General features: G+C 36.1%; 1 pseudogene; it reads left to right on the top strand.

Annotated features, from left to right (window-relative positions):
- The first annotated feature begins 309 nt into the window (after positions 1-309).
- Positions 310-1402, top strand: LOC131396663 (glycoprotein-N-acetylgalactosamine 3-beta-galactosyltransferase 1-like; annotated as a pseudogene).
- The last annotated feature ends 6861 nt before the right edge of the window (positions 1403-8263 follow it).

Here is an 8263-nt window from a genome sequence, read left to right as displayed (position 1 = left end):
AACAGATGATGAACTTTACAGTTGTTACAGAGCAACAAATGTAATGGAAATAATGTACATGCTTATTATATAAGGTAACGCAGAATCCCACATACATGCACGCACATGAAGATAGATGGTTAAAAATAATACTGGAGGGTGGAACACATGGGAAGGAACACTTCGGGCCGTCTCCACCACTGCTGCTACGAGGACCACTGCTCAGGGTGGGTCCAGCCATCGTGTCCCCCTCACCCCCGCCCCCACCCCCCACTGACCTCCCAGGAGCGGGACAAAACAGCCACCGATGTCAGAAATTCGCTTACAGAAATGGCCTCCAATTCTTGGCTGCATGTTTAACCTTCATCTTCGGATCAGCAATTGGAATTTTTTTTTTTTTTTAATGTTCTCATCTATTTGGTATTTTGTTGGGAGGACAGGGTGATAGCCAGTCTAATATTCTGAATAATTATCCTCATTCAAGATATTCAGATGATACTGGACAGAATCATCTAGAAGAAGAGTTGAAGTTGAATGCAGATGCTAGCCGTCATAAACACAAGAACACAGGTGTTACTGAAAAAACTTCTATCAGAAGGCGAAAATTCTTTGCTGGGTTACGACAGGACCTCAAAATCTAGAACAAATGACCAAATACGTCAGAGCTGCATGGACCCATCACTGTAATAAAGTGTTGTTTATAAGCTCAGAAGAAAATAAAGACTTCCCTGCTGTGAGATTAGACACCAAAGAAGGCAGAGACCATCTGTACTAGAAAACAGTTAAAGCCTTTCAGTATATTCATGATTGTTATCTAGAATATACTGATTGGCTTATGAAAGTAGATGATGCTACCTAAGTCAGACTAGACAACTTGAGATGGCTACTTGTAAACTATGACCCTGAAGAACCCATTTACTCTGGGAGAAGATTTAAACACTAGGTAAAGCAGGGCTACATGAGCAGAGGAGCAGTATGTGCACTGAGCAAAGAAGCCTTGAGATCTGTCAATGTGGTGAAAACGAACACTTCCTGTTTCCACCTCTGAAGACTTAGCGCTGGGGAGATGCCTGGGAATCCTAAATGTGGAAGCAGGGGATTCCAGAGAGCCCCCTGGAAAAGGAACTTTCTATCCCTTTTTCCCAAAATACCACTTCATCCAAGGTTCTCTACCCAGAACCCTTTGGTACTAGAAAGGTAACTATAAACCTCCTCCGGGGGTCTGGGGTGCTGCTCTGATTTTGCAGTTTCTTTTCACTCCACTAATGCTACAGCCATGTATGAGTTAGACTGTCTCATTGCTCATCTCCATCCACATGGTAATTCACACAGATATCAACATACCTTACCTGAGAATCTACTAAAGGAAATAAGCAAGGCAAACAAAAATAAAGATCCAAAAGCAAACTTAAGAAACCCTTGAAAGAAACCCCTGAAAGAACAAAGGTAGAGCATCTAACGTTGCACTGAAAAGGGTCTCAGCATCTTTGAAGAGAGCGCCGGGGTCCCATGAGCAAGTCCTTCTAAGCGAACATTCCATGTTAGAAATCGTTCATAGGAATGGCTGTAAACTGAAGCTTTAGCAGGAACAATGTAGTGTGTTAAAGTGTGTTTTTCATACAGTTATGTTTATATACATATACATGTATATAAAACACTGTATTTTAAGAGGGTGGTCAGAATGAGAGATTTTGTTCCCTGTTTCTGACCAGATGTTTGTGGCAGTCACTGAGAAAATACAGCAGTTAAACTTACTAAAACTACACTGTATCATGTTAGGTAAAATGTGCATAATGCTAAACAGATTTGCCTAACAAAAATTCTAGAAGGAAATACTGATGATCAGCATGTTTTTAAACTCAAGATGTATGTTTGAATTGCAATGTGACATAAATGAATCAAACTCACCCCTACACACACTACTTCTGTCTAATAAAAATTTCATTTTGATTATTTATAATTAGCAGTATTTCTTCCAGAAAAATGTAGAATAAGAATGCCACTTGTCCTAAAAGGCACTAATAAAATCACATTTTGAAATTATCTTGGGCCTTGACTATGTTATGCACTTGGTCCTAATTAGTGGTTATTATTTTACTAGAATGAACAGTTTGCTTAGTCCTTATGGTCTCTTTTCTAAATATGTTTAACACATCGTGAGGTCCATTCTCTGCTATTAACATTTATTTACTCAAATATTAATAGCATTCTATAAACATGCCTTTTAAAATGTTTTGACCCAAATTTACCCATTGTTAGCTATGAGTAACTAGTAAATAGTAAATAATGCTATTTCTTACATTAATGTCATTTTAATGATTTCTTATATCAGTGCCACTTATTGCCACTCTCAAAAATTCCTAAATGGCATTTATAATTGATTAATTAGAACTCTTTTCAACTTCATAATTATAGTTCTTTTTATTCTCATCATGTTGAAAGGTGAGAACTTATTTGTGTCTTTTGTAACTTTTATAAATCAATTTTTAAATCCTTCCTTTTTAGTATCTAATGTGACCATTAGTTATACAGACAAAATAGTATGAATGCAGGATTTTGATAAAAATTAATTGGAAACTTTAGAAAATGTTGAGTGCTTAAATAAACTTTAAAAAGTCAGAAATTAAAAGACTAAATAATTTATTAATAATAAACTGAATTTGCTAATTTTTACTATCTTTGAATATTAAGTTTTGCCAATAATAATAAAGTTGGATACTCATTTAACATAGTCTTTCAAAGTACATTCACACATATTTCATTCTAATTTTCGTTATCCTCTGTTTAAAATTTCTGGAAAAAAATTAAAATTTCAATTCTCATTGGATTTAGCAAGAGTATCCAAGTGCATCATAACAAAATAATTTATAGACTTTCTATAAGGTTATCTTTAAAGTTAAAAATGACAAATCTCTTACATGTTTATCTTGTTGCTAATTTTAAATGACTGAAAGATTTATGTTTATTTGCCCAAACTTGTCAAAACCATGACTACTTTGGGTGGCATATTTGAGAAAGGATGTTCATTTTAGTGACTAATCATAGAGTATTCTCTCTATGTAATGAAAACACTCACCAATATTTATCTATTAAATTTATTATTTTCATGATGGCAACATCTACCAAAACTTGAAAGGATTCAGATCCATTTTTGAAGAACTCTTTACATTAATGTGGACATCAATTTATTTGTACTTTTTTATACTGTATGTGCACATAGTTTCTGGTAAACATCTAAGAAATCTTAAAATTTACACACAAGAAATTAATACGTGATCAACAGCCTGGAGCAACTTGCCTAGACTCTCTGTGCCCCCATATTGTCTTCTGTAAACTAGAGATAATAATTCCACCCACCTCAAAGGATTAAATGGGATTTGTGTACTAGGATTAAATGGGCTAATATATAAGGTTCTTAGAACAATACCTGGCCCAGAGTAGGTAGTTAATAATATGTTTTTATTATTATTCTATTCACATTTGAAGCCTTCTGCGTTCTTTTCACCACACCAGGCTTGGGGTTAGTCATTTAGCGTTATTTTTGTCAAGGAGGGGAAAATTTCCCATTCTACCCTTCTGTGTTCTTATGGCTGGACTAATAAAATTGACATAATACCAGATTAACAGGGAAAAATACTAATTTAATATGTATGTATTGGAAATCATAGAGAAACGATGCTTGGAGAGTGAACAAAGTAGGCAGTACGTATATCTTTTACCATAAGAAACAATAAATTTGGGAGGAATGACAGGACAAATAAACTTAGGTTTGAGGTACATAATTAGTGACGAATTTAAATGGAGTTTAGACATGAGGTAGTAAATTAACAAAGTTTGTTTATATAGGCTTCTCAGCCCTGAATCCCCTAGCTCTGTTGATAAGGATGTAGGGAGAGCACTCTTTACATAGGAGATTTATTTCCTACTTTCAGAGGGAACAGAGAGAGAGGAGGGTCAGAATGTCCTTTTGCTTCTCAAGTAAATTTAATTCAAATTAATCAGTATGCCATTGTGGGATATTTTGGGGTGGCCTGCCTTGGCACCCAACACGTCCATCCTCATGGATGACATGTGGCATCTGATTTGTTGGTCAATGATAGTTAAATTAATCTGGCAAATTGTCAAAGTGGTTCTCAAATTGTGATTTTCAAACTCTTACCTGGGTGCTCATTCAAATGAAGATCTCAAGACTCCAATTCCAGAAAGTCTGGTGCTGGCACGGGGCCCAGGAGTATGCGTCTTTGCCAGATACCCTAGGTCAGTGGTTGTCAACGCGGTTCCAACCAGCAGCAGCAGTAGCACCTGGGAACTTGGAAATGCAAATCCTTGGTCTCCATCTCAGACCTACTGGATGGAAACTCTAGGGACCGGTTCAGCAACCAGGATTTAGCAGGCTTTTCAAGTGAGGCTTATTCATGTTAAAGTTTGAGAACCACTGCCCTAGGCAATTCTGATGCAAACAATCTTTGGACCATATTGAGGATTACTGACCAAGAAGTTAGGTATTTTTCAAAGATTTAGATGAGGCATGTTTTAAATCAGTGTGGTCCAAGATCACGCTACAGTTATGCACTGCATAACAATGTTTCAGGAAACTACTGATGGCATATACAATGGTGGTCCCTTAAGATTAGGACAATATAGCCTATGTGTGTAGTAGGCTATGCCATCTAGGTTTGCGTTAAGTACGCTCTATGATGTTCCTACAATGACAAAATCACCTAATGACGCATTTCTCAGAATGTATCCCTCTTGTTAAAACATACATGGCTGTATGTTAAATGTAAAAACTTTAAAGATAATTTCATTTAAAGGGTCAAGAGAATATTTATTTCAGCAAAATTCTTTAGCTTCTCATTTTCCCTCACACTGTTAATCAGTATGTTGATACTAACACCAGAGTGACTAACACTAGGGCGGTTGGTAAAACCTGTATTTCTTGAAATTTAGTAATTCCATTTTGGGGCAGGAAGGTTTTTTTTTAAGTATTAAGTACATATTAGTTCACTGAAAAAATATACAAATGAGTTTCACCTAAAAATGTCCATAGTTGTTAAAAAATTTAAATAGAGGTAACTGTAAGGTGAAATAAAGATGAAAATTAAGAAGCTTAATTCTCCCTGTTGAAAATAAGGGGAGAGATTTCTCCCCCTCCCTTTTGTTAGAGCATTTACTTTAGAAAACTTGTAATCATAAGTCCTTTCTTTGGGTCTTTGAAATGTGTACAAATCTTTTTAGAAGCTAAATAAGGCTCTTGCCAGCATTAGGACCCAAGAATGTCTTTCTCAAGCACCTGAGAGCCACCTCTTTGAAATGCAATCATCGAGGAGGTTGCACCCCTGTCTTCCGGCTTCTGTGGGAGGGTAGGAGCCTAACTTCAGCGGGTGTCTTGTTCCCAGCTGCATTTATTTTCCTTAGTATAAAACCAATGAGCAGCACAGATGAGCTGCTGCAATTATCAAGAGAATTTAGGATGAACTATGTGTAATAAGTAAGTCCTCTGACTTGAGGGCTAGTTGTGGCTCATCTCGAGCACATGTGTGTTGTGGATTGGGTCTGTTTGGCTTTACAAAAGGGTGAGACTTCTTTCTATCGTTGCAGTCCCTTAGCAGATTGCCTTTGGTGAGCATCACAGTCGGGTTTAATGCTTATTCAATAATAAAACTGTTTTCTGTCTCTACTACTTTTATGGAGAGGATTTTTTGGGTTGGGAGAAGATTTTGCTTTTAATTATATTTCCCCAACATAGCAAAATCCTGTTTTGCAATATGTAGAATTTTTTCCTGCTAATTCATATTATCAATTAAAAGTTTCATCATTTTCAAGAATCAGTTGACTGTCCTATATGGCCCAATAAGGCAAAAACATATCTGAGATCAATGGAGCATATAAAACCAGATTTCCTGATGATGAAGTTTTATTCACCATCTTTTAGAAACAGAAGATCTTTCTCATTTGGATAAACGATTTTAGTGTGGTCTCAAAAGCCTTTTGCTGTCTTATGGCCTCTAATAACAGTAGACCTGTATATTCTAGTGGAAAATGCATGGATTAAAAAGTAGATTTTGGGGGGCCGGCCCGGTGGCGCAAGCGGTTAAGTGCGCGCGCTCCGCTGCGGCGGCCCGGGGTTCGCTGGTTCGGATCCCGGGCGCGCACCGACGCACTGCTTGGCAAGCCATGCTGTGGCGGCGTCCCATATAAAGTGGAGGAAGATGGGCACAGATGTTAGCCCAGGGCCGTCTTCCTCAGCAAAAAAAAAAAAAGAGGAGGATTGGCGGATGTTAGCACAGGGCTGATCTCCTCAAAAAAAAAAAAAAAAAAAAAGTAGATTTTGGGGCCGACCCCGTGGCTTAGTGGTTGGGTGCATGCGCTCTGCTGCTGGCGGCCCGGGTTCGGATCCCGGGCGTGCACCAACGCACCGCTTCTCCCGCCATGCTGAGGCGGCGTCCCACATACAGCAACTAGAAGGATGTGCAGCTATGACATACAACTGTCTACTGGGGCTTTGGGGAAAAAAATAAGAATAAAAAAAAAAAAAGTAGATTTTGTCCCAGAGTTTGATTACTTACTATCAATACCCAGAGGGGATTTTGTAACTAGTAATATTAAAAAATAAGCCAGTGACCAATATTTAATATTTTCAAAATATGATAACTAGACCAGCATTAAATTTCCTAAGTGGCTATTTCATAATTGTTTGCACATTATTTTTTCATTTCCTTGAGCCTACAAAGCTTTATTTATACCAAATTTAGGCACTATTATAAGTGGAAGAATTCTCTATTTGATTGACTAGATTTTTTCATGGCTAGCTTTTCTTTTTCATTTAAGTTTTTGGTTCATTAAACTATTTCTTTCTTTCACCATTTAAATTTCTTTGTTTACAGGCCTTTTATTTCCTTTATAAATAACTTCCATTTTCTACCTACCCTTAATACTGCCTTCACAAGGGTAATTTGAGTGCTGTTAGTGAGAACAGAATTTGTATCACTTACTGATAACTTTTTAACCATAAATTTTGTTTCCCTAAAAGATTGAAAGTAAATCTTAAGAGTAATGTTTACTAGCCTTCAGGATGCTTGCCCTATTTTGAAAACTAGCATTTTAAACTAATTTTAGATACATGATCATTAAAAAAAAGTATAAAATTAAAGTTATTTAGATTCTTTCCTCCTGCGTCCCTTTTCTCTCAAAAAACAAAACTCATTTACCTCATTTCTCTACTTATTTATAGTGGGCCTTTAGAAATAGACTTAGGGAATCTGGCAGACAAGCTGTAGTTCAGTCTTTGCCAAAAGTATCCTCTATTGATTAAAAAATTGAGTTATGTTTACATATCAAAGTTGAAATAGAAATTTTAGCCAGCTTGGTATAAGAAATTTTACAACTTCTCCTTAGGGAATCCAAATCTAAAACCAATTTTAAAGTTGAATTCTGCTGTATTTCAAATCCCTTACCTCTAGTATTCAGTTTATATTAGTTATAAATTTAAATAACTTTTCAAGACTCTGCAAATTAATAATCTATATTAACAATATATTATTAAAAGGAAATTAATCTTAGTGCTAAGCAGTGTCTTATATGGCACAGTGAATATTTATGTGTTGAAATTTTCACAATATGTATGGTAATAGTGTCATGAATGTTTTTTAAAAGTCTTGTGACTTGCTTATTTTAGATGAGAAAGGACGTTTTAGAAACATTTTTAAATGCCTTTTGACCACTTCTAAACAACAGGTTTAAACCACTGCATAAAATAATTGTCATGCTAAAAAAAAAAAAAAAAAAAAACTACATGAAAAAACCTTTTAATGTTGTATTAGGTTAGGCCAATCACAAAATAAAAAGTTCAAGAAAGAGAGACATGGGTAAAACTGTCTGCACTATGAAATAAGTGTGTAAAAACATGACTTCTATCCCGGGCTCTCTGTGCACAGGTGACAGGCCCTGGCAGGGAAAAAAGATGAGTGTTTCATTTACTCACTTGCAGTGAAATCCTTTCTTAAAAACTGTAGGTTTTAAGCTCTGTATTTCAGCAAAACCACAATGTAGAAGAGAAAGTAAACAAACTTTGAAACATGTAATGACGATTTCATTCACATTTTTGTGGTAACGTTTCAGAGTAGTTGATGACATAATCTAGCTAAGCTTAGTGCCTTAAAAGTCGTTACAATACTATCTCACTAATTCTGTAGGGAAAGCTGTTAAAAGAATCTGCAAAGGCAAGATGGCACAAACCAGTTTTCTAAAATTCTTGGGAAAGAAAACCAGGTGTTCTGGACTT

The sequence above is a fragment of the Diceros bicornis genome, chromosome 33 (genome assembly GCF_020826845.1).
Source record: "Diceros bicornis minor isolate mBicDic1 chromosome 33, mDicBic1.mat.cur, whole genome shotgun sequence".
In the NCBI taxonomy this organism is placed as follows: domain Eukaryota; kingdom Metazoa; phylum Chordata; class Mammalia; order Perissodactyla; family Rhinocerotidae; genus Diceros; species Diceros bicornis.
The sequence above is the reverse complement of the archived record's forward strand: the minus strand, read 5'-3'. Positions and strand labels throughout refer to the sequence as shown.